Source organism: Nerophis lumbriciformis, linkage group LG29 (genome assembly GCF_033978685.3).
Source record: "Nerophis lumbriciformis linkage group LG29, RoL_Nlum_v2.1, whole genome shotgun sequence".
Classification (NCBI taxonomy): domain Eukaryota; kingdom Metazoa; phylum Chordata; class Actinopteri; order Syngnathiformes; family Syngnathidae; genus Nerophis; species Nerophis lumbriciformis.
Window position 1 is genome coordinate 10,985,895 of NC_084576.2, and position 13,477 is coordinate 10,999,371.

Genomic DNA, 13,477 nt, shown 5'->3' on the forward strand with positions numbered 1-13,477 from the left:
TGTCCTGGGTCTTCCCCGTGGCCTCCTGCCGGTCGGCCTTGCCCTAACGAAAATAGCAATGAAAAATGTATTCAAACACAACTCCTAAACCAAACATGTAAAATGTCTAAAAATGCCTGTAAAATTGAATCTATGTTTTACTAGAATCAGTTGTTTTTATAAGGTTTGCAAATACAACATTAGGTTTTACACATAATGACAGTATAACTGCCACACTCAATATGACAGTTATTTAAACATAACTCCTAAACCACACATGAAAAATGTCTAATAATGCGTGAAGAAATGTATCTTTGTGATTTTTATTAAAAACATTTTCTTTTGTGAGGTTTGCAAAGACAAACCTATTTATTTATTCAATATGACAGTGTAACTGCCACACTCACTATGACAGTTAATTAAACAAAACTCCTAAACTCATACTTGCTAACATTGAGACCTCCGATTTCAAGAGGTGGGGGTGGGGAAGGCGTGGTCAGGGGTGGGGTGGGGGCGTGGTTGGGGGTGTGGTTAAGAGGGGAGGAGTATATTTAGAGCTAGAATTCACCAAGTCAAGTATTTCATATATATATATATATATATATATATGTATGTATATATATATATATATATATATATATATATATATATATATATATATATATGTATATATATGTATATATATACATATATATAAAATATATATATATATATATATATATATGTATATATATATATATATATATATATATATATATATATACATATATACACACATATATATATATATATATATATATATATATATATATATATATATATATATATATACACACACATATATAAGAAAAACTTGACTTTCAGTGAATTCTAGCTATATATATATACATCTATATATATATATATATATATATATATATATATATATATATATATATATATATATATATATATATACATATATATATGTATGTGTGGGGAAAAAAATCACAAGACTACTTCATCTCTACAGGCCTGTTTCATGAGGGGGTCCCTCAATCATCAGGAGATATAAGACATATATATATATATATATATATATATATATATATATATATATATATATATATATATATAAAAATAAAATAAATACTTGAATTTCAGTTTTCATTTATTTACACATATACACACACATAACACTCATCTACTCATTGTTGAGTTAAGGGTTGAATTGTCCATCCTTGTTCTATTCTCTGTCACTATTTTTATAACCAGGCTGAACACCCTCTCTGATGATGCATTGCTGTGTGGCACGCACAAAAGTGCTTTCATCAAATGCACGAGAGTCTGGAATTTTCCATCCCTCCCGAGCATGGCCAAAAACCGGTCAATCTTTGCTTCCTGAGGAAGATCTTCACTGCCAAGCAGAGGTGTGGACTCGAGTCACATGACTTGGACTCGAGTCAGACTCGAGTCATGAATTTGATGACTTTAGACTCGACTTGACAAAATGTAAAGAGACTTGCAACTCGACTTAGACTTTAACATCAATGACTTGTGACTTCACTTGGACTTGAGCCTTTTGACTTGACATGACTTGACATGACTTGCTACTTTCCCCAAAATCCAACGCTTAAAAAGTTATTTTTGAGCGCTCCGTATTTTTCATTTTCTTCGTCTGTGTCTCTCAGCGTGTTGTTCCTGTCAGCTGGTGTGTTGTCAGTACAACAGCCAATCAAATTAGATCTACGTTGTTTTCATCACGCAGCATTCATCCAATCAAATTGCAGTACAACCACCGAACAAGTTGTCAAACAACGCAACAATTATGCCAAAGTTGGTTTCGTTCGGGTATAAAAACTACGACTTGGTCAACAAAAAACGAATTGCCGTATGGAAATCACGCAGTTCGAATATTACAGACGGAGACGCAACAACGTTCAACATTTGAAGTTGCACAAAGAAGGGTAAGTTTTGAATGTAAGATAACGTTTATTGGCTAAGTAACGTGACTTTTATTTGCTGTGTAGTTAAATCAGTGAAGCTGCAAACTCACTGCTAACGTTATAACCATAGACATCTTATAAGTAGACGCAGCATGGAGCGCTACTGCCTACTGGCGCAGACGAGGCGCGGGGCCGCCATCTTGGAGTGGTGATCCGCTCCACTCAGTGCAATTCATTTGGCAGGAACAATGAACTGTCAGCGCATTTAATTCATTTTACCTCACTGAATACCACTGATTTTCACCCCCCTTTTTTGTCATACGTGTAGCTATGATAACAGACACATGTTTTGGCGTGTTTTAGTATTCATAGTTTGCTTAACAGTAATATAATATTTTTATATGCTATAAGTGACCAGACGTCCGAGATCAAAACTGGGATTATAATCCTAGAGAAGGGGAAACAACGGTAAACTATTTTTAAGTTGAAGAAACAATATGATTAGGTTATATATACATGCGTATATCCTACATAAACAATGTATGAATACATTAGATATCTATATATCTTAGGGACCTATAGACTGTATCTCTGTTGCTGCAGCAGCAGAGAGTTTATTCTGTCTTGACACTTTGTATTAATATTTTCTATTACATTCTTCCCTTAAATGATAATATTTGCAGTGATTGTTTTATATGTATTATTTTATGTAAGTCGCTTTGGATAAAAGCGTCTGCCAAATACTTAAACATAAACACATATAAACACCTGAAAGTCTTCATATCAGCTAAAACCACCAATCTGTTTCACTGGATTCAGAATAAAACCAAATTCTGTTTTACCCAACAATGTTAGTATTTGAATATTGTTACTTGAAGACTTATTCCTGGTTACAATTATACTGTTAAGAAAGTATTGTCTTATACTTTGCCTAAAATGAGAATGCATCATAATCAGTGGCGGCTGGTGAATTTTGTTTTAGGTGGGGCTGAAAGTTTGTAAACCAAACCCCTGTAGGGGCGTCATCCTCCCCCAGAAGATTTATTTGTGATTTTCACATACAAATATTGAAGATCTTTGATCCTTCTCAACTCTGTGGTAATATTATTTTCATAAGATGCAACCAATAGTACGTTAATGTTAAATCTTACTTGTGAAAAGTAATCCCCCGATTCCTATTTTCAACAGTCCGCTCATTTGAGCAGGAAAACGCTGAACACCAGCCCGGCATCTTTGTTTTCTACCTGTCAACTGTCAGTTTAGGCTGCTCGCCGGCTCCTCATCACCACTTCAAGATGGCGGCCAAATTGCTCACGTCACAGCAACCTGCGTCTACTTATAAGATGTCTATGGTTACAACGCCATTGCAAACACGGCAATCTGTTGCGTCCACTGCAGTTTGCTACCTTATTCATACTTTTTGTCAAGTGATTTTTTTTTAAGCAGGGTTGCATGAGGTACCTACACATAACGTTACGTTAGACAATGTATCACACACAGTAACGTAACGTTAGTCAATGTATCACACACAGTAACGTAACGTTAGTCAATGTATCACACACAGTAACATTACGTTAGTCAATGTATCACACACAGTAACATTACGTTAGTCAATGTATCACACACAGTAACATTACGTTAGTCAATGTATCACACACAGTAACGTAAAGTTAGACGGTGGTCAGCAGCACCGCGTATTTTAGCCACATACAAAAAGACAAACATAGTCAAATAAAGGTCAGTTAAAATGTATACTATATTAAGAATATGTGTACATATTGCATAGGGTCCTGACATCTAAAAAGTACAACTCTGTTCATTGTTATGTTCATATATTTGTTATGTTTTTCATGTGTACGCACACATAAACACACATACAGTATGAGATGAGATCAATGAGATAAGGTAAGAACAGGATAGAAACTGCTGTGGAACTAGTTACAATGCAATATGCCATTGAAATACAATGTTAACACTTTTGTGCAAATAAGTACAGTTGCACTTGTTTTTTTCAAATGTGTTTATTCTGTAAAGGAATGAGTTACATGTTTAAAATGACTGGTTAATAGTGCTATTTTGAAGTGCAATGTCAGCACTATCTTTTTCCCTGCAATTTCAAATGCACTTGTTTTAATAAATAAATACAGCATTTTAAAAGCATACACAATCTGTGTAAATATATTAGTCTGTGGTTAAACGACTTGAAAGGACTCGAAACTCAAAATGCAGGACTTGGGACTTGACTTGAGACTTTCCAGTCTTGACTTTGGACTTGACTCGGACTTGCTCTGTCTTGACTCGGGACTTGACTCGGACTTGAGGGCAAAGACTTGAGACTTACTTGTGACTTGCAAAGCAATGACTTGGTCCCACCTCTGGCAGCTATACTGTCATTATGAGTAAAACCCAATTTTTGTATTTGTAAACCTTACCAAAATACCTGATTCTGGTCTAACTCACATAGATTTAATATTACAGGCATTTTTAGACATAACGCATGTTTGGTTTTGGCGTTATGTTTATATAACTGTCATTTTGAATGTGGCAGTTATACTGTCATTATGAGTAAAAAAAACTAACTTCTGTCTTTACAAACCTTACACTTTTTTTTTTTCCAGTTAAACTCACAAAGATACATTTCCCCAGGCATTATTAGCCATTTAACATGTTTGGTTTAGGAGTTATGTTTAAGAAACTGTCATATTGAGTGTGGCAGTTATACTGTCATTATGAGTAAAACTTATTTTTTGTATTTGTAAACCTTACCAAAATACCTGGTTCTGGTAAAACCCACATCGATACAATATTACAGGAATTATTAGACATAAAGTATGTTTGGTTTTGGAGTTATGTTTATATAACTTTCATATTTAGTATGACAGTTATACCATCATATTGAGTAATAAAACACTAATTTGTATCTTTACAAACCTTACAAAAATATTGTTTTCCAGTAAAATTCACAAATATACATTTCTCTAGGCATTATTAGTCATTTTGCATTTGTGTTTTAGGAGTTATGTTTAAATAACTGTCATATTGAGTGTGGCAGTTATACTGTCACTATGAGTAAAACCTAATTTTTGTATTTGTAAACCTTACCTAAATACCTGATTCTGATAAAACTTACATATAATAAATATTACAGACATTTTTAGACGGATTGCATGTTTGGTTTTGGAGTTATGTTTATAAAACTTTCATATATAGTATGACAGCTCTACTTCAAAATTAAGTAAAAAAAAAACTAACGTGTGTCTTTACAAACCTTACAAAATATTTGTTCCAGTAAAATTCACAAAGATACATTCCTCCAGGCATTATTAGCCATTTTTTCAGATTGATTGTGACAGTATACTCTCTTTATGAGAAAAACTAATAATTTGTTTTTGTAAACCTTACAAAAACAACTGATTCTAGTAAAACTCACGTAGATACAAAATTATAGGACTTTTTAGACAAAATGCATGTTTGGTTTTGGAGTTATGTTTAAATAATTGTCATTTTGAACGAGGCAATATACTGTCATTATGAGTATAACCTAATGTTTGTATTTGTCAACCTTACCAAAATACCTGATTCTGGTAAAACTCAAAAAGATACAATATTACAGGAATTTTTAGACAAAATGCATTTTGGTTTTGGAGTTATGTTTATATAACTTTCATATTTAGTATGACAGTTATACCATCATATTAAATTTAAAAAAATAACTTGTGTCTTTTCCAGTAAAACTCACAAAGATACATTTCTCCAGGCATTATTAGTCATTTATCATGTTTGGTTTAGGAGTCATGTTTAAATAACTGTCATATCAAATGTTGCAGTTATACTGTCATTATGAGTAAAACCCAAGTTTTGTATTTGTAAACCTTACCAAAATACCTGATTCTGGCAAAACTCACATAGATTAAATATTACAGGCAGTATAAGACAGACTGCAAGTTTGGTTTAGGAGTTTGGTTTTGGAATTATGTTCATCTAACTTTCATATTTAGTATGACAGTTTTGAGTAAAAAAAACAACTAGGTCTTTACAAACCTTACAAAATATTTTTTTTTCTAGTAAACTCACAAAGATTCATTTCTCCTGGCATTATTAGCCATTTACTAGGAGTTATGTTTAAATAACTGTTATTTTGAATATGGCAGTTATACTGTCATTATGAGTAAAACCCAATTTTTTTATTTGTAAACCTTACCAAAATAACTGATTCTGGTAAAACTCACATATATTCATTATTACAGGCATTTTTTAGACGGATTGCAAGTTTGGTTTTGGTGTTATATTTATTCAACTTTCATATTTAGTATGACAGTTATACTGTCATATTGAGTAAAAAAAAAAAGCTAACTGTGTCTTTACAAACCTTACAAACTATTTTTTCCTGTAAAACTTACAGATCATTTCTCCAGGCATTATTTGACATTTTGCTTGCATGGTTTAGGAGTTATGTTTAAAAAACAGTCAGATTAAATGTGACAGTATACTGTCATAGTAGTTTTTTACTCAATATGCCAGTAATGTTCTTGAAATCCTGAGATAATGCCAAAAAAGCAATAAAAATGTTTTTCAACATAATTCCTACACCAAACATGCAACATGTCTAATAATGCCTGAAGACATGTATCTTTGTTAGTTTTACTAGAAAATGTATCTTTTGTAAGTTTTACAAAGACTCAAGTTAGTTTTTTTAATACAATATGACAGTATAACTGTCATACCAAATATGAAAACTATATAAACATAACTCCAAAACTGAACATGCATTATGTCTAAAAATGCCTAAAATATTGTATCTATGTGAGTTTTACAAGAATCAGTTAATTTGGTAAGGTGTACAATTACATAAATTAGGGGTTTACTTATAATGACAGTATATCTGCTACATTCATTTTGACTGTTATTTAGACATAACTTCCTAATCACACATGCAAATAGGTTAATAAAGCCTAAAACAATGCATCCTTGTGAGTTTTACTCGAAACATATGATATTTTAAGGCTTGCAGAAAGTAGTTTTTTACTCATTTTGACAGTAATGTTCTTAAAATCCTGGGATAATGCGAAATAAGCAATACAAATGTTTTTCAACATAATTCCTACACCAAACATGCAACATGTCTAATAATGCCTGAAGACATGTATCTTTGTTAGTTTTACTTGAAAAATAATCTTTTTCAAGTTTTGCAAAGGGGCAAATGAGTTTTTTTTAATTCAATATGACAGTATAACTGTCATACCAAATCTGAAAGTTATATGAACATTACTCCAAAACTGAACATGCATTATGTCTAAAATTGCCTGTAATATTGTATCTATGTGAGTTTCACCAGAATCAGGTAATTTGGTAAGGTTTACAAATAAAAAAATTGTTTTTTTTCATAATGACAGTATAACTGCTACATTCAATTTGACTGTTATTTAAACATAACTTCCTAATCACACATGCAAATAAGTTAATAAAGCCTTCAATAATGCATCCTTGTGAGTTTTTCTCGAAACATTTGCTATTTTAAGGCTTGCAAACACAAAAAGTAGTTTTTTACTCATTATGACAGTAATGTTCTTAAAATCCTGAGATAATGCGAAAAAAGCAATAAAAATGTTTTTCAACATAATTCCTACACCAAACATGCAACATGTCTAATAATGCCTGAAGACATGTATATTTGTTAGTTTTACTAGAAAATTATCTTTTGTAAGTTTTGCAAAGAGGCAAGTTAGTTTTTTTAATTCAATATGACAGTATAACTGTCATACCAAATATTAAATATATATAAACATAACTCCAAAATTGAACATGCATTATGTCTAAAAATGCCTGTAATATTGTATCTATGTGAGTTTCACCAGAATCAGGTAATTTGGTAAGGTTTACAAATACAAAAATTGTTGTTTTTTTTCATAATGACAGTATAACTGCTACATTCAATTTGACTGTTATTTAAACATAGCTTCCTAATCACACATACAAATAGGTTAATAAAGCCTAAAACAATGCATCCTTGTGAGTTTTACTCGAAACATTTGCTATTTTAAGGTTTGCAAACACAAAAAGTAGTTTTTTCTTATTATGACAATAATGTTCTTAAAATCCTGAGATAATGCGAAATAGGCAATAAAAATGTTTTTCAACACAATTCCTACACCAAACATGCAACATGTCTAATAATGCCTGAAGACATGTATCTTTGTTAGTTTTACTTGAAAAATAATCTTTTTCAAGTTTTGCAAAGGGGCAAATGAGTTTTTTTTAATTCAATATGACAGTATAACTGTCATACCAAATCTGAAAGTTATATGAACATTACTCCAAAACTGAACATGCATTATGTCTAAAATTGCCTGTAATATTGTATCTATGTGAGTTTCACCAGAATCAGGTAATTTGGTAAGGTTTACAAATAAAAAAATTGTTTTTTTTCATAATGACAGTATAACTGCTACATTCAATTTGACTGTTATTTAAACATAACTTCCTAATCACACATGCAAATAAGTTAATAAAGCCTTCAATAATGCATCCTTGTGAGTTTTTCTCGAAACATTTGCTATTTTAAGGCTTGCAAACACAAAAAGTAGTTTTTTACTCATTATGACAGTAATGTTCTTAAAATCCTGAGATAATGCGAAAAAAGCAATAAAAATGTTTTTCAACATAATTCCTACACCAAACATGCAACATGTCTAATAATGCCTGAAGACATGTATATTTGTTAGTTTTACTAGAAAATTATCTTTTGTAAGTTTTGCAAAGAGGCAAGTTAGTTTTTTTAATTCAATATGACAGTATAACTGTCATACCAAATATTAAATATATATAAACATAACTCCAAAATTGAACATGCATTATGTCTAAAAATGCCTGTAATATTGTATCTATGTGAGTTTCACCAGAATCAGGTAATTTGGTAAGGTTTACAAATACAAAAATTGTTTTTTTTTTTCATAATGACAGTATAACTGCTACATTCAATTTGACTGTTATTTAAACATAGCTTCCTAATCACACATACAAATAGGTTAATAAAGCCTAAAACAATGCATCCTTGTGAGTTTTACTCGAAACATTTGCTATTTTAAGGTTTGCAAACACAAAAAGTAGTTTTTTCTTATTATGACAATAATGTTCTTAAAATCCTGAGATAATGCGAAATAGGCAATAAAAATGTTTTTCAACACAATTCCTACACCAAACATGCAACATGTCTAATAATGCCTGAAGACATGTATCTTTGTTAGTTTTACTTGAAAAATAATCTTTTTCAAGTTTTGCAAAGGGGCAAATTAGTTTTTTTTAATTCAATATGACAGTATAACTGTCATACCAAATCTGAAAGTTATATGAACATTACTCCAAAACTGAACATGCATTATGTCTAAAATTGCCTGTAATATTGTATCTATGTGAGTTTCACCAGAATCAGGTAATTTGGTAAGGTTTACAAATAAAAAAATTGTTTTTTTTCATAATGACAGTATAACTGCTACATTCAATTTGACTGTTATTTAAACATAACTTCCTAATCACACATGCAAATAAGTTAATAAAGCCTTCAATAATGCATCCTTGTGAGTTTTTCTCGAAACATTTGCTATTTTAAGGCTTGCAAACACAAAAAGTAGTTTTTTACTCATTATGACAGTAATGTTCTTAAAATCCTGAGATAATGCGAAAAAAGCAATAAAAATGTTTTTCAACATAATTCCTACACCAAACATGCAACATGTCTAATAATGCCTGAAGACATGTATCTTTGTTAGTTTTACTAGAAAATTATCTTTTGTAAGTTTTGCAAAGAGGCAAGTTAGTTTTTTTAATTCAATATGACAGTATAACTGTCATACCAAATATTAAATATATATAAACATAACTCCAAAATTGAACATGCATTATGTCTAAAAATGCCTGTAATATTGTATCTATGCGAGTTTCACCAGAATCAGGTAATTTGGTAAGGTTTACAAATACAAAAATTGTTGTTTTTTTTCATAATGACAGTATAACTGCTACATTCAATTTGACTGTTATTTAAACATAACTTCCTAATCACACATGCAAATAGGTTAATAAAGCCTACAACAATGCATCCTTGTGAGTTTTACTCGAAAAATATGCTATTTTAAGGCTTGCAAACACAAAAAGTAGTTTTTTACTCATTTTGACAGTAATGTTCTTAAAATCCTGAGATAATGCAAAATAAGCAATAAAAATGTTTTTCAACACAATTCCTACACCAAACATGCAACATGTCTAATAATGCGTGAAGATATGTATCTTTGTCAGTTTTACTAGAAAAATTATCTTTTGTAAGTTTTGCAAAGAGGCAAGTTTAGTTTTTTTTAATTCAATATGAAAGTATAACTGTCATACCAAATATGAAAGTTATATAAACATAACTCCAAAACTAAACATGCATTATGTCTAAAAATGCCTAAAATATTGTACCTATGTGAGTTTTACAAGGATCAGTTAATTTGGTAAGGTGTACAATTACATAAATAAGGGGTTTACTCATAATGACACATAACTGCCACATTCAATTTGACAGTTATTTAAACATAACTTCTAACCACATATGCAAAATAGGCTAATAAAGCCTAAACCAATGCATCCTTGTGAGTTTTACTCGAAACATATGCTATTTTAAGGCTTGCAAACACAAAAAGTAGGTTTTTTCTCATTATGACATTAATGTTCTTAAAATCCTGAGATAATGCGAAATAAGCAATAAAAATGTTTTTCAACATAATTCCTACCCCAAACATGCAACATGTCAAATAATGCGTGAAGATATGTATCTTTGTTAGTTTTACTAGAAAAATTATCTTTTGTAAGTTTTGCAAAGAGGCAAGTTAGTTTTTTTAATTCAATATGACAGTATAACTGTCATACCAAATATTAAATATATATAAACATAACTCCAAAATTGAACATGCATTATGTCTAAAAATGCCTGTAATATTGTATCTATGCGAGTTTCACCAGAATCAGGTAATTTGGTAAGGTTTACAAATACAAAAATTGTTGTTTTTTTTCATAATGACAGTATAACTGCTACATTCAATTTGACTGTTATTTAAACATAACTTCCTAATCACACATGCAAATAGGTTAATAAAGCCTACAACAATGCATCCTTGTGAGTTTTACTCGAAAAATATGCTATTTTAAGGCTTGCAAACACAAAAAGTAGTTTTTTACTCATTTTGACAGTAATGTTCTTAAAATCCTGAGATAATGCAAAATAAGCAATAAAAATGTTTTTCAACACAATTCCTACACCAAACATGCAACATGTCTAATAATGCGTGAAGATATGTATCTTTGTCAGTTTTACTAGAAAAATTATCTTTTGTAAGTTTTGCAAAGAGGCAAGTTTAGTTTTTTTTAATTCAATATGAAAGTATAACTGTCATACCAAATATGAAAGTTATATAAACATAACTCCAAAACTAAACATGCATTATGTCTAAAAATGCCTAAAATATTGTACCTATGTGAGTTTTACAAGGATCAGTTAATTTGGTAAGGTGTACAATTACATAAATAAGGGGTTTACTCATAATGACACATAACTGCCACATTCAATTTGACAGTTATTTAAACATAACTTCTAACCACATATGCAAAATAGGCTAATAAAGCCTAAACCAATGCATCCTTGTGAGTTTTACTCGAAACATATGCTATTTTAAGGCTTGCAAACACAAAAAGTAGGTTTTTTCTCATTATGACATTAATGTTCTTAAAATCCTGAGATAATGCGAAATAAGCAATAAAAATGTTTTTCAACATAATTCCTACCCCAAACATGCAACATGTCAAATAATGCGTGAAGATATGTATCTTTGTTAGTTTTACTAGAAAAATTATCTTTTGTTAGTTTTGCAAAGAGGCAAGTTAGTTTTTTTAATTCAATATGACAGTATAACTGTCATACCAAATATGAAATATATATAAACACAACCCTAAAATTGAACATGCATTATGTCTAAAAATGCCTAAAATATTGTATCTCTGTGAGTTTCACCAGAATCAGGTAATTTATTAAGGTTTACAAATACAAAAATTGTTTTTTTTTCATAATGACAGTATAACTGCTACATTCAATTTGACTGTTATTTAAACATAACTTCTAACCATACATGCAAAATAGGCTAATAAAGCCTAAAACAATGCATCCATGTGAGTTTTACTCGAAACATTTGCTATTTTAAGGCTTGCAAACACAAAAAGTAGTTTTTTACTCATTATGACAGTAATGTTCTTAAAATCCTGAGATAATGCGAAATAAGCAATAAAAATGTTTTTCAACAAAATTCCTACCCCAAACATGCAACATGTCTAATAATGCGTGAAGATATGTATCTTTTTTAGTTTTACTAGAAAAATTATCTTTTGTAAGTTTTGCAAAGAGGCAAGTTAGTTTTTTTAATTCAATATGACAGTATAACTGTCATACCAAATATGAAATATATATAAACACAACCCTAAAATTGAACATGCATTATGTCTAAAAATGCCTAAAATATTGTATCTCTGTGAGTTTCACCAGAATCAGGTAATTTATTAAGGTTTACAAATACAAAAATTGTTTTTTTTTCATAATGACAGTATAACTGCTACATTCAATTTGACTGTTATTTAAACATAACTTCTAACCACACATGCAAAATAGGGTAATAAAGCCTAAAACAATGCATCTATGTGAGTTTTACTCGAAACATTTGCTATTTTAAGGCTTGCAAACACAAAAAGTAGTTTTTTACTCATTTTGACAGTAATGTTCTTAAAATCCAGAGATAATGCGAAATAAGCAATAAAAATATTTTTCAACATAATTCCTACACCAAACATGCAACATGTCTAATAATGCCTGAAGACATGTATCTTTGTTAGTTTTACTAGAAAAATTATCTTTTGTAAGTTTTGCAAAGAGGCAAATAAGTTTTTTTAATTCAATATGACAGTATAACTGTCATACCAAATATGAAATATATATAAACACAACTCCAAAATTGAACATGCATTATGTCTAAAAATGCCTAAAATATTGTATCTCTGTGAGTTTCACCAGAATCAGGTAATTTATTAAGGTTTACAAATACAAAAAAAATTTTTTTTTCATAATGACAGTATAACTGCTACATTCAATTTGACTGTTATTTAAACATAACTTCCTAATCACACATGCAAAAAGGTTAATAAAGCCTACAACAATGCATCCTTGTGGGTTTTACTCGAAACATTTGCTATTTTAAGGCATGCAAACACAAAAAGTAGTTTTTTTCTCTTTATGACAGAAATTTTCTTAAAATCCTGATATAATGCGAAATAAGCAATACAAATGTTTTTCAACATAATTCTTACACCAAACATGCAACATGTCTAATAATGCGTGAAGATATGTATCTTTGTTTTTTTCACTAGAAAATTATGTTTTGTAAGTTTTGCAAATAGTCAATTAGCTTTTTTTTATTCAATATGAAAGTATAACTGTCATACCAAATATGAAAGTTATATAAACATAACTCCAAAACTAAACATGCATTATGTCTAAAAATGCC

The 13,477-nt window shown here is 30.1% G+C and overlaps 1 long non-coding RNA gene across 1 annotated transcript in view; it reads left to right on the forward strand.

Annotated features, from left to right (window-relative positions):
• The first annotated feature begins 1,630 nt into the window (after nt 1-1,630).
• LOC133572236 (uncharacterized) overlaps nt 1,631-13,477 on the forward strand; it is a 74,356-nt gene continuing 62,509 nt past the window's right edge. The window contains exon 1 of the long non-coding RNA XR_009810513.1: nt 1,631-1,925. This is a non-coding gene — a long non-coding RNA (uncharacterized lncRNA). The remainder of the gene's footprint in view (nt 1,926-13,477) is intronic.